The following is a 19,067-nucleotide window of genomic DNA, read 5'->3' as shown; positions in this document are numbered from 1 at the left end:
AAAAGGACCCGCCTCTCGCCCAAAAATGTGGAGAGGTTAACAATGATCAAGATGAATCAGCACTTCATACCACCAAATTACAAAATACGAGAATGCACGCAGGAAGAAGACGAGGAGGACACCAACTTAGATGAGGGAAGTTCTTCCCTGTTAACTGACCTACTCCTGTCTGAATTAGCAGAGTTTGAGGACGAGCTCTTCTTCCCTGACACAGAGCCCTGAATCACCAACTTTTTTTTCGTCCTTATTCACTTTTATTCCTGTGTGTCTGTCTTTCTTTGTTTTGCAAAATCTATATAAAAAAACTTTAATCACCTAATCACAAAAACAAGCCCATCAGCAGAACTGTCTTCACTTATTTGCTTATTGATTTGAAGGTGCCGCAGTCTGCATTCTTCAGGTTCACAAGTTCACAAGAACATGCTCCTCTATCCTCCTCCTCCAGACTCCTATTTCCCTCAAAGCAGATGGCTGGGTTACGCCCAATGAAGAAAGACTCTGCACTTGTGGGGGTGTTCTACTTCTTTGCGGGTGAGTTGACGGGTCTGGGGCATTGCTGTGAAGGTCTAATACCGTATAAAGTGGTTTGGAGAAAATCGGAGCAAAAAAAGATTTTGCGCTTTTGATCACTTGCCTGTCTTTGGGGTGCTGTTTGAAGGGCTTTTAGGTTGTTGTGGGTGGATTTTGGAGTCTGGGAGCACTGCTGGCACAGTCTAATGTTGATTGCATTTGTTTTTCAGGAAATCCATGGTGGAAAAGGGGAGTTAGGGCCTAGCTGCACAGCGTATTTGGACAGAATTGAAGGTAGTAGGCTTATTTTTGCTTTTGTCTGTTTGTCGGTGTTCTGTTTTTTGTGGTTGGCTGCAGGGGTCTGGGGCCATTTCTGGGAATGTCTAATACCGGATAAAAGTGGTTTGGACAAAATCGGAGGTGAATTTTTTTTTAGTTTTTGCTGCCTTGCTTGTCTTTGAGGTGCTGTTTGGGGGGGTTCCGGGTGTTTGTGGGTGGGTTTTGGGGTCTGGGAGCACTGCTGGCACAGTCTAATGTTGATTGCATTTGTTTTTCAGGAAATCCATGGTGGAAAAGGGGAGTTAGGGCCTAGCTGCACAGCGTATTTGGACAGAATTGAAGGTAGTAGGCCCATTTTTGCTTTTTGCCTGTTTTGGGGTGTTCTGCTTTTTTTGCGGGTGGCTGCGGGGGTCTGGGGCCATTGCTGGGAATGTCTAATACCGGATAAAAGTAGTTTGGACAAAATCGGAGGTGAATTTTTTTTGCGTTTTTGCTGACTTGCTTGTCTTTGAGGTGCTGTTTGGGCGGGTTCCGGGTGTTTGTGGGTGGGTTTTGGGGTCTGGGAGCACTGCTGGCACAGTCTAATGTTGATTGCATTTGTTTTTCAGGAAATCCATGGAGGAAAAGGGGAGTTAGGGCCTAGCTGCAGAGCGTATTTGGACAGAATTGAAGGTAGTAGGCCCATTTTTGCATTTTGCCTGTTTGGGGGTGTTCTGCTTTTTTGCGGGTGGCTGCAGGGGTCTGGGGCCATTGCTGGGAATGTCTAATACCGGATAAAATTGGTTTGGACAAAATCGGAGGTGAATTTTTTTTGCGTTTTTGCGGACTTGTTTGTCTTTTAGGTGCTGTTTGGGGGGTTCCGGGTGTTTGTGGGTGGGTTTTGGGGTCTGGGAGCACTGCTGGATATGGATACTTTTGATTGCAAGAGGTTTGAAGCAAATCCATGGTGGCAAAGGGGAGTTAGGGCCTAGCTGCAGAGCGCGCGCGGAGTGATTTTGGAAATTTGCCTGAAAATTTCTAAGTCCCCATTTTTGTAGTTTTGCTTTTTGGCTGTTTGGCGGTCTTCTACTTGTTTCCACCTGGGTTGACGGGTCTGGGGCCATTGCTGGGATGGTCTAATACAGGATAAAAGTGTTTTGGATAAAATACATGGTGAAAATGTTTTTCACTTTTTATAGTTTTCGCTCTCTTTCGTGTTTTTGGGGGCCTGTTTGGGGGGTTCCTGGTGTTTGTGGGTGGGTTTTGGGGTCTGGGAGCACTGCTGGGTATGGATACTTTTGATTGCATGAGGTTTGAAGCAAATCCATGGTGGCAAAGGGGAGTTAGGGCCTAGCTGCAGAGAAAGCGCGTGGAGTGATTTTGGAAATTTGCATGAAAATTTCTAAGTCCCCATTTTTGTAGTATTGCTTTTTGGCTGTTTGGGGGTCTTCTACTTCTTTCCGCCTGGGTTGACGGGTCTGGGGCCATTGCTGGGAATGTCTAATACCCGAAAGAAAGTGTTTTGGAGACAATCCCTGGGGAAAAAGTTTTTGCATTTTCTGAGATTTCGCTCACTCTACCGTTTTCGGGGGGCTGTTTGTGGGGGTTCCTGGTGTTTGTGGGGGGGTTTGCGAGTCTTGGAGCAATGCTGGGTATGGATACTTTTGCTTGCTTGCAAGTGGTTTGAATACAATCCATGGTGGATAAGGGGGGATTTGGGCCTACTTTACTTTCAAAGTACAATTTGTCACCATTTTCTACTAGGCCTCGTTTTTGGAGATCTGATTGGGGGTCTTCTACATTTTTGCGACTGGGTTTAGTAAGGGTCTGGGAGCACTGCTGGGAAGGTCTAATTTTGTTCTAAAACACAGTTTACAGTACACCTAGCTTGAGGGGAAAGATCCGCTAAATTAATTCGCCCATACTTATTTATCCTTCAAAAGGAGACTCAGACAGAGTAGGCACTTTCAAAAATATTGTACTGTCTATTAGGAAACTCAAAGTGTGACTTTTTGCACTACACAGCGTACATACCTTATATTTATTTGTCAGTGGTGTTCTAATATCACTTCCTGTTTTTCCATCAATAATTACAGGCCGGGTTTCAGCCTGTGCAATGGGAAAAAAAGGATGAAGTCAGGCTTAACATTAGCGAGCCGCAATTCAGCATCCGCCAGGCAGACAGTGGACAGGGTGTCTTCTGGTCACCAACATTGATGGACGGAGCGTCAGATGGAATGGAGGAGTCCTGCTAATAAGAGGAATGGTTGGATGCATGCAACGTACCTAATTCAACAGGGACAACTACAACAACATGCAGATACAGTATCCGTTCTTTTCTAATTATCTTTTAAGTAATGTTATTGCTGTGAACTTCTATGAGTGTGACTCTGCATTTCTTTGATCTCTGCTTCTAAATTCATCCCTACAGCCATTCTATAGGTTTTACTTCTGCTATTTTTTAAACCTAATTTAATGTAAGAAGTGTTTCTCTGAGTGCAGAGATAGGCAAGTGAAAATGCATAATTATTACTGCAGCCCTGTACTGTCGCATTCCTTCATTCACGGTTGTCGAAAGTACTACTTACTTTTCAGTAACCATGCATGCAGTAGTGCATGCACTTCCTTTATGTCACTTAAAAGATTTATGGATAGCTTTGTACCCAAAGATTTGTTTATCTTCAATTATTGTTTGTCCAAGCTGTGCTTTTTTTTTCTTCTCTCAACAAAACTTTCCCAAAAACCCCCATTCCCATCCATTTTCCAAACCCTAACACTCTTCCCCTGGGCTGTGTGGTTTTGATTGATGTGTGATTAAATGACAGCAATAATTCCACACACTTGCTGGGGAGGATAAGGTCATAGCAACAGGCTGGTGAAGGAATCCGAGGATATACTCTTACTCAGCTTGACACTGAGTCACTATTGGCAAATGAAAGCAGATTTTCATGTGCGCCATCAACTTGATTGGTCATCAAGAACATCCTCCTCCTAGACGTGGCAAATTATTACGCTGCTGTGTCCTTCACCTTCAGTACTATTTCTTGTAGTATTAGCCAATGTCAAAGAAATTCAACGCAAGTACTAGTTATACTTTCAATACTTTACCATTTGTTCGGCTACATTGTGGCACTGTTCTAGTGTACTGTCACCTGCTATATTGATTCTCTATCGTACCGCTCTAATGCTACGGTAAGGACAAACAAGGTTTCATTTTCTTTTTTTTCAGATGCTGCAACTGCCACTGTGTAACACCACAAGTACCACTGCAATGATGACATTTCATCCCCCCAGGATTGCCAACCTTAATCGCCATTTCCCATGCAGCCAGCCCTGTGTCTAGCCCTATTTCCAAACACAAATTACAGGTAAGATAATCGTTTGGGGGGAGGTAGTATAATGGAGTATTAGGAGAGACGAGAGACTGACGGTCCTAGGACTATTGAATTCACTTACTCTGTGACAGGCACTTAGTTTTGAAAACATTTGGGCAATTACTAGTACTTACACAACTTGAATCAAGATGCCACTTAAGTTTCAGGAAAACAAACTTACTGTTAAACCCCCACCCACTAGCCTCAAAAGCAGTGAAAAACACGTATGCTAAGATAAAGTTTAAAGTATATTTATATATCCCTAACATAAATAATCTCCCGCAAGACCCAATCCCCACCCACCCCCCCTCCCAAACCCCAACGAATGTCCGTGGAAACTAAGTCCAAAAAAGTAGAAAACCCAACTCCCAATTCCCACCCCCCAGAAGTCTTTAAAAAAGGGGCAAGGGACAGTCTCCTCCTACTGCTGGCTGCTGTTGACTTTTCAGGCCAGGTCGGCATGCTCCTTGTGGAGGGTCTCGAGCAGGGTTTTGGTGTTGAGGAGCTCCTGCTCGAGGTAGGACACCCTCAGTGAAAGGCGGTGCACGCATGCCTTGCACCTGCTGTGGGGGTCAGCTGATTTCTTTGCTGCTCGGCGCTGGGGGGTGGCTGCGGTACCCCGGCTCTGTACCACTGGAGACCTGCTGCGCTGACTGGCTGACCCAGGGAGCGCGGAGGAGGATGCAGGTGTCGCCGTGGAGGTTGTTAACGTACTCTGCGTGACCTCCTCCTCCTGGGCCACCAGCTGCCGATATTCGGCGACAGTGGCCTCCAGCCTCCGTTGCTGGGCACTTTTAGCCAGCTCCTTCCGTGTTGGTTTGGAAGGAGCATCTATATGAAGATAGAAAGACGTAGTCTGTAACCAATGCTCTTTAAGATTAATACAAAATGATTCAGCAGAAAGTTGTGTCACAGTAGAACTAGCAACTTGCAAGCGCAGTACATAACTATTGTGGCCAGTATCTATCTAACCTCCCACTTCTTCATCCTTGCTCTAACATTAGTGGGAGTTAAAGGAATCAATTCTACGAGCACTATGGACTCACTCCGTTAGAGTCGACTATGACAGTACACCAGTCTTATTCTTCTTCTTCTCTCTTGTTTAGCAAAATTGGTACGTTAACTTCTGCAAGCCGGCATAATGCCAGCGCAGTCAACTTGCACCCGAGAAAAACAGACGCCCACCATGATGAGTGAGACAGACTTGCGTTACTGTATCAGTCCAGTACATGCAGGTGGTGATGCTCTTACTTTTCTATTACGGGTGGCACTGAGAATACTCTGTTACAAGGGCTACTGCTAAATTAATTTAACTTTTACCCTACAGTGCCAATGAATACTAGAAAAGGAAAATGAAGAAGATAAATAATCTGATTATCTATCACTGCACATGGTATGTATTTGCTTACATATGGGATGACTTTAGGTGCTTTGCTTTTTATTGAGTGAACAGTGATACATCCACACATGAATGACCAAGTTCTACTAAACTTATTAACAGAGGTAGTGAGTGGCCATCGTAATAGCCGGATATATGATGTGCTTGCAATACAAACTACTGCTACTATTCATGGTAGTATTCGGACACAATTACAACTTCTTTTCCTTGCCTTTCCTACACTGGGATGGACGTGCGGGTGCGGTGTTACATGCTCTTCAAAGTAACACTTAGTTCATCCAGTGACAGTCTACTCTCTCTAGATACACATATGCTATCTAAGAGTCAGATAGTACCATGATCCAGGCATCCATCCATTCAAACTATATGTCAATCATTCTTCTTCATGTCTCTCATCTGGACAAACCTTACGTTTTCTCACGGGAAAACAACCTTTACATTTTATTTGGGAAACCGCAAGCCATACATCCGTGCTTGAATTGCATTTCAATTTCAACCAAAGCATATATTGCGCACACATACAGTTTCGGTTTCACCCACCCAGGCTGTTCTCCTTCCACCCATCCTTGCTTCATCCTTCACCCAGCCATGCATCATATTCCTTCCCAGCTACCTCGGGCACCAATCAAACACGTATCATTCTTCTTTGTCAGTCATCATTACTTTTAACTTGCTCGTCCTTCCACACTTACTTACACCCTTCTTTCGCTTTTCGTTCATCCCATCCATCAAGTTCATCTCAGATCTGATTTGGATTCTCGAAAATAAATTCACCGCTGAGTTGAAGTAAATTTAGAGGAGGCTACTACCTGGTTGATAAAAACGTTGTTCTAAATTTGAAAGTCTGCCTAACAGTATAGTAACTTAACTGTAGAACATATATACTACACCCATGCAGAGAGCACACTATGCAGTCTGAAATCTCAATAAGTAAGGAATATAAGAGCTTACCACTGCCCGCCACTACCGTGGCAACCCGCACAGCAGTTTCGTCCAGCACTTGCACCGCCTCCTCCCCAGAAGTGTCCTCCTCCACCTCCGCGCTGGGCCCAGCACCAGATGTTCCACCTACAAACTACATTTAAGAATGTTAGATGTCATAGACATACACCACTCACTAGTATTTTGTCGGAATGAAGAAATGTGAATACAGAAACCAATCTAATAATTTGTGACTGTCTACTTTTCCAGGGAAGGGTGTTGTCTTGCTGCACTTTTTGGCACAACTGATGAATGCTTGCTTTTTAACATGCACCATTTTTCTCATAACAGACAGAAGCTTCACTTCTAAGAACAAATCATCATCACTAGGACGGAGTGACCAACGATTCAGCACCAAAAAGAAAAATTAAAGTTCAAACAAGGTGACGGCCCGGCTCACCCACAATAAATGTGTGAAATAAATCACTAAGCACTTTTCCATTTTTAATCAACCGTTTATATTTTATGACAAGCTTGATTTTAATAAATATTTTTACTTTTAATAAAGCTTTAAAACTTAAATAGACTTTGTGGTTTTTGGTCAAGAGTGAATGAGCAAAAGGTTTTGCAATTTCCAAGCATGAGTCCGTGCCTCTTACACTTCCGGACTCTGACTCCGTACTCTTGTCCTGCGTTGGATAATCATCATTGGGGATCAATCATCCATGAATTCGGGAGCTAAATGACTCTGCCACACTATCTAATCAGTAAGGAGATTGCGGGTTCTTCAAAGTCTGATATAACTGAGGTATGTGGAAAGTCTACCTGCGCCTAGTATAATTGATAAACAATGCACTATTTAGTGTCCATAGTTCTGTTTGTGCAGATGTGTCCCTGCAACAGTAGTAGTATGGATTGTCCTCCTATCCAAACCAAAAGTAAAGTAGTATCTTATTCTTTCTTGGTGGACATTCACCTTTTTATTGTTGGTAATTGTCAAAGCATAAACATTTAGAAGACTTGAAAAGACATTATGGACAATCCCAGAGGACTGCACTATGCAGAGGACATAGAGCTATTGCTGACTAGAATGGGAGTTTCGTTTAACACCTTTTGCCAAATGTGCAATCTTAGTTAGCTACACAGACAGACTAATAAGAATAATCTAGTAATACCACAAGGAGTCATAGTAGAGGCAGGATAAGAATTTAGATTCAGTCTACAAGAAGATCAAAGACGATTTAGAAAAAATCGAATGAGGAACGCTAGGAAAATATAGGTACTCTATATTAAAATTAAAACTTACCGGGGCCAGCAAAGGAGCCCTTGCCTGACCGATCCTGGCCTTGAATAGCAGCAGCAGCCGATAACCCCTCCTCCTCTTGCCCCTGGGGGGAGCTGATGTACAACATGAAAGAAAGAAAGACCCGAAAACATGGATGATTGTTGTCAACCAAATCAAACATTTCAAAAGAACAATAACAAAATATTTTGGCAAAATAGCAAATAGACAACTATTCCACGGGATATATTGACCTATCTCATGTGATCTACTACGATATTAGTATTGCTTGATTTGCGTACCGTCGACTTGGAAAGTTATGTAACTCACTAAACAAACTACTAAAAAGGTTTGCCTAGGACTGGCAGGCAGCAGTCCGCAGCACGCGAAGTGACAGACAAACTCCATCGTGATTGCAGATCAGCGACAACACTAAAAAGTTTCCTATTACATTAACCAGTCATTAAAATACTCAAACTATCAATCCACCACCACTATTTCTTCCTATGTCCAGGTGTACAAAGGAAGGACTGGACTTGAGTCTGTAGGGGCAGATTTACAAGCCCCTTTCGGCTCTTTTGCTCCATTGTTGCGTGACTTTTGTGACGCAGCGGCAGAACAAAACAGGCGCTATGGTGCGGTGTATATTAACAACGTGACGCATATGGGAGATGCATCACGTTGTAAAGCCCTGCGCCATCAGGGGGCGTACCGGCGCAAGGGAGGGCGTTCCTGCGCAGGAACGCATCCTAAAAGTGGCTGAGGGAAATCTACAAGATTTCAATCAGTCACTTTTAGGACAATGATGCGTGACTCAAACCCTGCACCTGCTTGAAGCAGACGTACGGCTTGACACAGCATTAGGGAGATAGGGCACCCCAGAGCATTGCTGGAGCTGCGCCATCGTTGCGACGCAACTCCAGCAATGCGCCGCCTTTACGGCACAGACGCGTAACGCTTTGGTGACTTTTTGGGCCCATGGTGCGCCGAATTAAAAATATGGCACACCATGGGTGGTGGTGGCGTGGCGCACAATTACTGGCGCATCCCTGCTACTTTGCAGGGATGCGCCGGTAATTGAAAATCTGACCCTTAGTGTCTAGCATTACGCAGTTCTTTAAACTACACTCATACATAATTTCTCAGGCCAATGAAATGAACACAAAATCGAAAACAAATAAGCATAGTAGCAACGCTACTGAGAAGGAGAGCAGTGCACCTGAAATGCACAGAAGATTTTGAAATATAATTTACCTACAATGTAATCGGCAGCATTATTGCTCTTGGTAAAAAACACAAATTTGCAATATAATAACACACAGAGCAGGAGAAAACAGAGTAGTGATGAAATAGCTAGAAATAGCTACTACTACTCACCAAGCCCGGGATCTCGATGCCGAGCAGGTCGAGCAAGTCGCGTTCCCGGTTCAGGAGATCTGTCCAACGGTGGGTGGCCTTGCTGTAGGTGCGCCGGACCCGAGAGTGTTGAAACATGGCCCGGCACACCTTCTCCCACCGCTTCTGGTGCTCCCGGAGCCCGTAGCCGTCAGCGATCTTGCCGCCTGCCATGATGGTCCTGGGGAGGCGGCGCTGGACATAAAACACTAGTGCGGCCACCTCCTCCGCGCTAAAGATCTCCCAGGCTATGACTTGCTCCCCCCTCAAACGCCTGCACGGGAGCCGGGCACGGGGTTCGGGACCCTTCCCCTTCTCAGGCTGCTTCCGGGCTCCCTTTACCATGGTCTGGGCAGAAAGGAAGGTAAATAATACATTAGAAATAGAATAGGGAAGAAGAAAAGAAAAGAGTTTAAAAAAGTAGTTTAAAATTAACCAAAAGTAGCAGAAAACACAAAAATATAGAGCTAGAAAAATAGAGGGATAGATAATAGGTAAAATAGATTAAAAAAAACTTCAAACAAGCAAAGGATGGCAGAGATTGACAGAGGATACAGAAAGCATGCCCAGAACCATAGCAATGAATGAAAAACAAGATGGCCGCGCCCATTCACGACCGCGTGGGTAAGTTTGCGCGAGATTTCCCCTGCGATCACACGCGAACTTGTACTAGCGAGCCGCACACTTTGCGAGATTACACATAGCGCACGGAAACGGAAATACGTCACGCAAACAAGATGGCCGCGCCCATGTACGACCGCTAGGGTAACTTCGCAACGTTGCGCTACAAGCGGCTTGCGAAAATGCAAAAAATCATGCGAACTAACACGCCGCAAAAAAACCAAATCGTATATTTGCACGAATTCGCGGCTTACGAATTCGATCTCGCACGAATTTACGCCCCGCAAATCGCGCGAAATTGCAGAAAAACGATTTTTGCAAAACTGAAAGCACTCAGCAGGCGCAAAAGTTCAATCTTATCATTAGTAACCATTCCCTGTAGTGCTTCCTGAGGGGCCCCTCCAGAGTTCAGTTGCCTACTTGCAACTATTCTATGACCCTGCTCTGACCCTCACAGCAGGCTCAGAGAATAGCTACAAGTAAGCTACAAAGGTCCTGTTAAAAAAAATGACACTGCAACAGAAAGCAATTACAGATAAGGAAGCAGGTGCCAGACTGGAAGTTCAAATTCAGTGACACATTAATCAGCCCCTAATTCATTCATGTCAGTTGAGGCAGGGCAGGTGTGCTAACGAATTTTACAAAACTGAAAGCACTTAGCAGGTGCAAAAGTTCAAGCTCATCATTAATGAGGAAGCACTTACAGCTAAGGAAGCAGGTGCCAGCTCAAATTCAGTGACACATTCATCAGCCCGAAATTAATTCATGTCAGTTGAGGCAGGGCAGGTGTGCTTTTCCCTCCATAATCTACAGTGATGAACCAGAGGGTGGCAGTGATGAACCAGAGGTGGCATGGGTGAACCAGAGGGTGGCAGTGGTGAAAGAGGGCGGCAGTGGTGAAAAAGAGGGTGCTGTGATGAACCAGACGTAGAAACAACATGGTCGCGACCGTTGCTACCCGACAAGTAAGTTTGCGTTTGCGAACTGGTAAAAAACCCTTGCGAAATGGCAGAAACACTTGCGAACACAAAAAACAATCCGCAAAATTTGCGAGAGTTCGCGAATTTTGCGGATTGCGAATTCGCAAAATTCGCCCATACTTAGTTAACAGATAGGTCACAAGGGGGATTACACCCCCTATTACACAACTTTTATTTATATGTATACATGTGCAGTCATATTACAATTGAACTAGAGATATGTTTGTTTGTTTGAGGTGGATTTAATGAGTCACTCAAATCCTTTTGCACTGTCCTTAGGAGGTCTAGAGTAAAGGGATGAAAGAGTCAACTAGTTCTATTATAGGTAGTTCTTCAAATTGTGACTATACAGTACATTTTTGGGTGGTTTAAGGAGCACCCTCAGGCCATACATAAGCCACAAAGTTTTTAGCGGGCTGGTTATGGACCTGTTTGTAACAACCATAGGAGTGAATTCTTTGTTTTTTAGAACTTATTTCGAGATATCAAGTAAATGATTTCATAAGGAACGTAAAAATTACTGAATTATGACATTTGTTAATTTTACTTTTTTTGAGTATTTGTGGTCTAATATGTTGTATAATGTTTAGTATTCAACTAATGTATGTTCAAAGTGTGACAGATCTATAATAAAGTAAGCAATCTCAAGCTGCATTACTCAGATGATATATCTTCTGTCTTCAATAGTGAACTATGTCTCTATTGTAGAGCTAAAAATGGTAATAAGATGAGAACCCTATTGAGAACCCCTTTTTCCTGTGAAATAACGTATTTATGCAGCACTTCAAACAGTAATGAGGTGAAAACCCAACATAGGAAAATATTCACACCAATTTAGAAAACTAGAGTAAAGTGTAATCAAGTATTGGAGACAAAAACAGCAAACATTCAATCAGTAGAATCTAAGATGTGGAACTTTAAAGATTTAAGTTAAAATAGTGTCTAGAAGCACAATAAGCCAACAGTGGTGATCTAGTTGTGCTGGGCTGGGACACAGTCACAAGTTTAGGCTGATAGCAGTAGAACCTGGGCCTTGTACAGGGACAAAGTTAGGCCTGCTGCACAGAGTACCTTAAATTATCATTTGCAGAGCCTTGCAAGTTCTTGCTTCGTGAATGAGCCATGCAGCACTGGTTCCATAGTAACCCTGGGCATAGTGGGCGTAGTGGGACTATGCGCTGCCCGCCTCCCTCCCGCCCTCTTTTACACCCCTAATTTTGAATTTTAATAGGTTAAAAAGTAAAGAAAAACACCTAGCTTTTATGCGGCGGCCCGGGGCTCCATCTTCTTCTTTGCGCCGACTTCTTCCAAACCAAATGCGCATGCGCGGGCGCCCACGCATGCGCATTTCTCGCAATAAATGCGCATGCGCGGCCGCCCGGGCATGTGCATTTGGTTGGGTGAAGTCGGCCCAAAGAAAAAGATGAAGCCCCGGGACGCCGCATAAAAGGTAAGTGCTTTTCTTTACCTTTTAACCTATTAAAAATCCAAATTAGGGGTGTAGAAGAGGGTGGAGGGAGGTGGGCGGCGGGCAACTTCGCTCCGTCCACGGGTGTACGTAGTGTTGCCTACTACCCCTACTTTGTGAATCGCGTAGTAGGCAACACTACGTGCACTCCGTGGGCGGAGCGAAGTGCTCTGCCCAGGGTTATTCCAAAGGTGCAACAGGGCTACGATGCAGAGTCCTGTGTCATTTTCAAGAATGCTGTTGATGAGGGCCATGCGATGCAAAGACCTGCTTTAAGAATGATTCGTGCAGTGGCAGTTCCGAAAAAAGCTGTGGGCTGGGGTGTGAGATCCTGCATTGGGGATGCGTTGCACACCAGCTGTTTCCATGTGAATGCAAGGAGAATCATCGCACTGCATCGGTTCTGCTGACAGGACCACCGCTGGGCTGGAAGAGCACCTTCAGGCCTACTTCCAAATCCCCAGGATTGGGGTGGCATAACTTGGGTGGTAGGACTCACAGCAGACAGAACCCAGGTGCTGGGTTTAAGGCAGAACAAGCCTTTTCTGTCCCTGAAGCTCTGATCAAGAGACCAGCTATCGAGCCCTTGCAGTTACTCTGATGGTCATGGAATCAAGATACAAGTCCAGTTCTCAATCAGGCATCAGGCCAGCAGGGAAACAGAGTTACAGTCCTTCTTGCACAGCAACACAGCAGTTCTTTGTGTCTTCCACAGATCAAGAGGTCTACTAAAGAGTTGGGTCTGAGGGTCCATTATTCACACCTGATGCCCACTTTGAAGTAGGAGAATGTTCTAGAGGTTTGCACCCCCAGAGGAGTTTGGAATTTCCTGCTTCCCTGCCCTGGACCCAGTGTGTTTGAGGTTGCAAAATACTAATGTCAAACCCTTTTTGAATATGCTCAGTCAGAGCCTTTGCGATGTGCTTGTGTTGTTGGTGTCAGATCCCCTCTACATCAAATCAAAGATTGTTCATTCTAACAACACCTTTTCCCCTTTGTCTCACTGTCTGGGAGCAATACAGAATGGCCAACTGCCAGCTACACCTTGTCATTTCTAAAACTGGCATTTTCAGAATTGTGGCTTAAAATATGACTCTGCTATTAAAGAAGGTTCGAAATTATAGTTCTTTATATTCCATAGTCTACATTCCTCCTTGCTCCCAATTGAATGTTATCACTTAATAAATCCTAGTAATAAGTTAGACCAATGCTATCCCATGCGAAAAGTCGGCTTTGCAGTAGTGAAAAATGAATGTAGGAGTTTTTCACTCTCAAGACATGTAAAAGTTACAAGTACATGAGGCGGAACTTGCCTGTGCCTAAGATTGCCATCTAGAACGAGAGCTCCGTCGAGCCATCACATTACTCGTTAAGAATCCTACATTGAGGTGCTCTTAGCTGCTTGTTTTGCACTGTTCTGTGCACCGGAGTGTATTCTGCATGCAGTGATTGTAATTGTGCCCACTTGTACTGCCCGTGACCAGTAAACGACAGTGAAGACTCCGGGGCTGGGAGCAGAATCACGGGGCCTGTGGCACCAATGAGAGCTGAGTGATGCCTCGAGGCGCAAGAGCTGAGCGGCCGAGGCGAATTCTGTTGGAGGAGCGCTGTCAGAGAGCTTGAGTGTCCCTCTGGTGAACGACGAGTGTGAAGCCCCCATGCACGGCGTACACCTGGGATGCTGCCGATCTGACTGAGGTTGGCCACATAATGTCCCAACTGTGGAGGACTCACCAAACGGGAAGCGGCAGCCACCACATGGGCTGAGTGGATTGACCACCGTGACTCCTGCGGGTGGTCTGATTTACCGGCTTCTAGTTGGAGGTGTTGCTATGGCACCTCTTTGGTGAGCGTGGCTGTTCATTAAAGCTGCGACTGCTCTTCTGATCAGCAGCTCGGGAGAGCGAAGCGACGAGCTGCGAGAGCAGACCAAATAGAGACACGTAACAGGCATCAGAGACTCACACAGGGCGTCTTGTAGGCCTTGGACACACAGCGGGGCAGGATTCCTTTGAGAACAGGTAGCACCTCCTTGAAGTCCTAAAGGGGGAAATAAAGTTCTGGGCCTGGTGGCATATAATTGAGAATCCCCTGCTCCAGACACTAGCTGGCGAGAAAGGGCTCTGCCCAGGAGACAGCAGTGGTACTGCCGGCAGTATAGTCTGGGGCCATAGCTGTGTGAGAGATCCTGGGCCCTGATTGCTGGTGGAGGGATAGTGAGCTCACTTAAGTGAGAGCATGTTGAGGGTAACTGCAGTGCCTTTGTTACACCCCATATATTGAGCATAAAACACTACCACCATCATGGCTGGATCAGCTGGTAAGCACTCCACATAGCTTAGTAGAAACAGCTGCAACCTGATTACTATCCCCTTACGGTTTTACCATTTGCTGGGTGCTGCAGCCTTCCCTTGGCTGATAGCGGAGATGTTGTGGGTTCCAAATAAAATACAGGAAACTGAGGAATTGTTGGTTGGTGTGTTTATTCTCAGAGCAATGAGCCACCGCACCAAGAACAGGCACAGGGAAACACCAACTGACACTTTATAGAATCAGAACCCCATTAGCCCCATGACAACATACAGGTTCTATGAAAGAGACATAATAAGCACTAGTAAATACAACCTTATCTCTTTTTTTCTTTCCAAAGAGAAGTTTAGAAAAACAAAAGAAAAGGAAAAAGGAAAGAGAAAAGAAAAATGTAGTACCACAGTAAAAGAAATGTAAAAACTAACGAAGTTTCCATGGAAGTCGGGTTACGCGAGTAGACTTTCTCACCGAACCACCATCAATGGGACTCACTTCAGAAACACAAGTCCGAATGGAACGTTTAGGGATTTCCACAGGATCAGGAGACACAGGTTGTGATCCACGATTTGAATTTAAAACATTGTCATTCACTTTCACTTTGATGACTTTACCAAGATTCCACCAATGTCCACCTTCAACCATGACGGCATTTCCACACACTTTCTTAACACAAACAGGTTCACCAAAGGAGTCACAACCTTTCTTAACAGTCCTATAATTTTTAACACGCACCATATCACCCGGTGAAACATGCACTGTTTTAGTTGATTTCTTGTCATTGTACCTGTTAGCCATTTTATCTTGGGCTACCTTGACACGCATTTGCAATTCATCATAGTTGTCAACCTGACAAGAAACCTTTTGAGCAACAGTTCTCAATAACCAGGCAAGATGAAGTGTTAAAGTGGGCAATCTTCCTCTGAGGGAAACAAATGGTGCAATCTTAGTGACAGAATGTGGTGTTGTGCGATAAAACCAAATCATAGAAGACACAGCATTTTCCACATCAAAATTGTCGTTCTTAGCCCATTTTATGCACTCCACAACCACACGATTTATTCTCTCAACTAGACTATTTGTTTGAGGATGCCCCACATAGCTCCTCAGGTGCTTCACACCTGATTCTGAAAAAAAGAGACGCATTTCAGCATTTATAAACTGGACACCATTGTCAGAAACAAGCGTTCCAGGAAATCCCTCCCTCATAACAATTTCTCTTAGAAAAAGAATAGCACATTTAGCTGTTGGATTAGCACAAAATTTAACTTCTGGCCATTTACTATGAAAATCCATTAGCACAAAAGCAAATCTTAAATGAGAAGGAAGAAAATTAAACTGACCCACCAGATCAATTCCTACTTTCAGCCAGGGTTAAGAAGGGAAAGGTATGGGCTGTAAAGGAGGGGAAACAACCTTCAAACCTTTCTCAGCAGAGGCACAGACACAACATTCCTTGACTCTTACATCAACCTCACTATCCATTGACGGCCACCAATAATGTAATCTCATCGCCTCTTAGTCATAGAAAGCCCGAGGTGTCCATCATGTGCCCTATCTATCAACTTCACTAGTAACTTCACAGGAGGTATACATCTCTCATCCCTCATGACAACTCCATCTTCAATGGAAAGTTCTTCAGAGACCTTCCAAAAAGGTTGATTATTGTTAGGTAAATTTCTTTCCATAGGCCAACCAGCAACAATATAATCCTTAACTTTCAACAAAGTTACATCAGAATTCATAGCATCTAACCATTCATTCTCACAACAACCAACATTTTCCACTGCATCCAAAGTAGTAATAAAGCAATCCTCTTTATCCTCATCCAAATCCATACCTTCATTGTCTTGCAAAGGCAGTCTAGAGAGCATGTCAGCTGTACAATTAACTTTGCCAGGTATATGTTTGGCAACAAACTGATATTGCAACAATTTTGTCGTAAGACGAGCTATATGATAGACGCGCCATGCGAATGGCAGAGCGTTCCTGGAGATCAGCTCCCTCTGCACTGAACCTAAAAAACCTGAAGAAAAAGAGAAATGCCTACTTCAGGAAAATAAAACGATCAAAATCAGACTTCTTCAGCCGTCAGCTCGACCAAGCCAAAAATCGTCCGAGAAAGCTGTTTGAGCTTATCCGAACACAAACCAAAGAACAACCCCAACCTCTCAACACTATGTGCGAAGCTCCCTCCTGCGAAGACTTCGCCTCTTTCTTTAACCAAAAAACTGACAACATAAAGAATGATCTCCTCATGGACGCAAGCCTCTATCCCAAACCCCACCGCATAACACCCACTAAACCAAAAAACAATGCAACCTGGTCAACCTTTGTCACCTACACGGAAGAAGAAATCGGCAAACTGCTCAGCACTCTGAAACCATCCAATCACCTCATGGACTCCCTTCCTGCTAACGCTGTCAAAGTCCTTACCCCGTCGCTCCTTCCACTCTGGACCAAAATTATTAACAGCTCACTTCAACAAGGGATCATTCCAGACTCCCTCAAAGTTGGACAAGTAACACCTTTGCTAAAGAAACCTACAGCCGACCCCTCTGACCTAAACAACTACCGTCCCATTACCAACATTCCGACTCTTGCCAAACTGCTGGAAAAATGCGCACAAACACAATTGACTAAACACATTACTCAATTTGATCTCCTCAACTCTCATCAATCAGGCTTCCGAGCTAATCACAGTACGGAAACTGCCATGATTCACATAATCGACGACGCCCTCCAAATCCTAGATCATAACGATACCTGCCTCCTCATCCTCCTTGATCTCTCCTCCGCATTTGACACCGTCAAACATGAGAGCTTACTCGAACTATTAAACACAAGAATGGGCCTATCTGGAACTGTGCTCAAATGGTTCACTTCCTTTTTGCATAACAGGACGCAGAAATTCAAGAGCAACAACTTGATGTCCGCACCAAGACCTGTATTGCTAGGCGTACCACAAGGATCCTCCCTATCCCCAACTTTGTTCAACCTAGTTATGGAACCTCTCACCACCTTGCTGCAAGAATCCAATGTACACTTCCACATGTATGCTGATGACACCCAACTCTATCTCAAACTACAATCACCCAAAGACATCACGCTCTTGAACTCAACGATCAGAAGCACCCAATCTTGGTTGGCCGCTAATCATCTCAAACTCAATGCCCTTAAAACAGAGTTCCTTCTGATCTCACCTCCCGCGAAGATCACTACCGCACAAATGTGGCTTAAAGACCTAACGGCACTCAATGTTCAACCCACCATCGTGGACTCAGCGAAATCTTTGGGCATAACACTTGACACCAATCTCAGCATGCAGGAACACATCAACAAAGCAACTAAGGGAGCAAACTACCAAATCAACACCCTTAGGAAACTTAAACCTTTCCTTCCAGCCAAAGACTTCCAAACTGCGGTACAATCACTAGTCATACCTCGAATAGAATACGGCAGCACCGCCCTCTGCGGTCTCCCCCTAGCTACTACGGCACCCATAAGAGCCTCTCTAAACGCCGCAGCGAGACTTATCACTGGATCAAAAAAACACTCACACATTTCCCCTGACTTCAAATCACTGAACTGGCTGCCGTTTGAAGCCAGAATACACCTGAAAATCGCTTGTTTGACCCACAAGGCTGTCCACCTGAGCTCACCTAGATACCTCGCTCAGAAGCTGACGATTTCTGGAGGCTCCAGAAACACTAGAGGCACAAACAATCTTTTGCTAAAGCCTAAAAGATTCCGCAAGGAAAAAACCTATAAACGCTCTTTCTCAGGAATGGCTCCCAGGATTTGGAACTCGCTCCCCCCTGAAACAAGGCTCATCACCTCTACCATACTTTTCAAGAGAGAAGTAAAAGCGATCCTCATGGCAAAATACACTTGAACCACTACTGGGGAAAAACTACAAAGACTCGATACTCATCTGTACTACTTGTACGAACCCTTGTATTTTTATTTTGACTTTGAAATTGACTTACTTGATTGTTCTATGATATCACTTCAATGTACTGTTAACATGATTGATGTATCTGCGTATACATGCTCCCCTCCTCTGTAAAGCGCTCTGATATCTGCGAAGATCTTGTTCGCGCTATATAAAACTTTCAAAATAAATAAAATAGATAAATATGTGGTGTGGCATACTTAACACGATCACCAGACAATATGTATACTAAAGGCTTATGGTCAGTTTGAATAACAAACTTCCTTCCCCAAATATAAGTCTGAAACATTTCACAAGCCCAGTAGCAAGCTAGCAGCTCCTTTTCGATCACTGAACAATACACTTCGGGATCTCTCAAAACCCTTGAAGCATAACTAATAGTGACCTCTTCCCCATCAATTTTTTGTGTGAGTACAGCTCCCAATCCATAATTACTCGCATCAACTGTAATGGTACAACTGACACTGGGATCATACGCCTTCAAAATTTTAGCATTGACCAACTCAGATTTAACAAGATCAAATGTTTGTTGACAGACCTCATCCCAAACAAAAGTAACACAAGATCTGAGCATATTTAAAAGAGACTTCATTTTAG

Source organism: Lissotriton helveticus, chromosome 8 (genome assembly GCF_964261635.1).
Source record: "Lissotriton helveticus chromosome 8, aLisHel1.1, whole genome shotgun sequence".
In the NCBI taxonomy this organism is placed as follows: domain Eukaryota; kingdom Metazoa; phylum Chordata; class Amphibia; order Caudata; family Salamandridae; genus Lissotriton; species Lissotriton helveticus.
The sequence above is the reverse complement of the archived record's forward strand: the minus strand, read 5'-3'. Positions refer to the sequence as shown.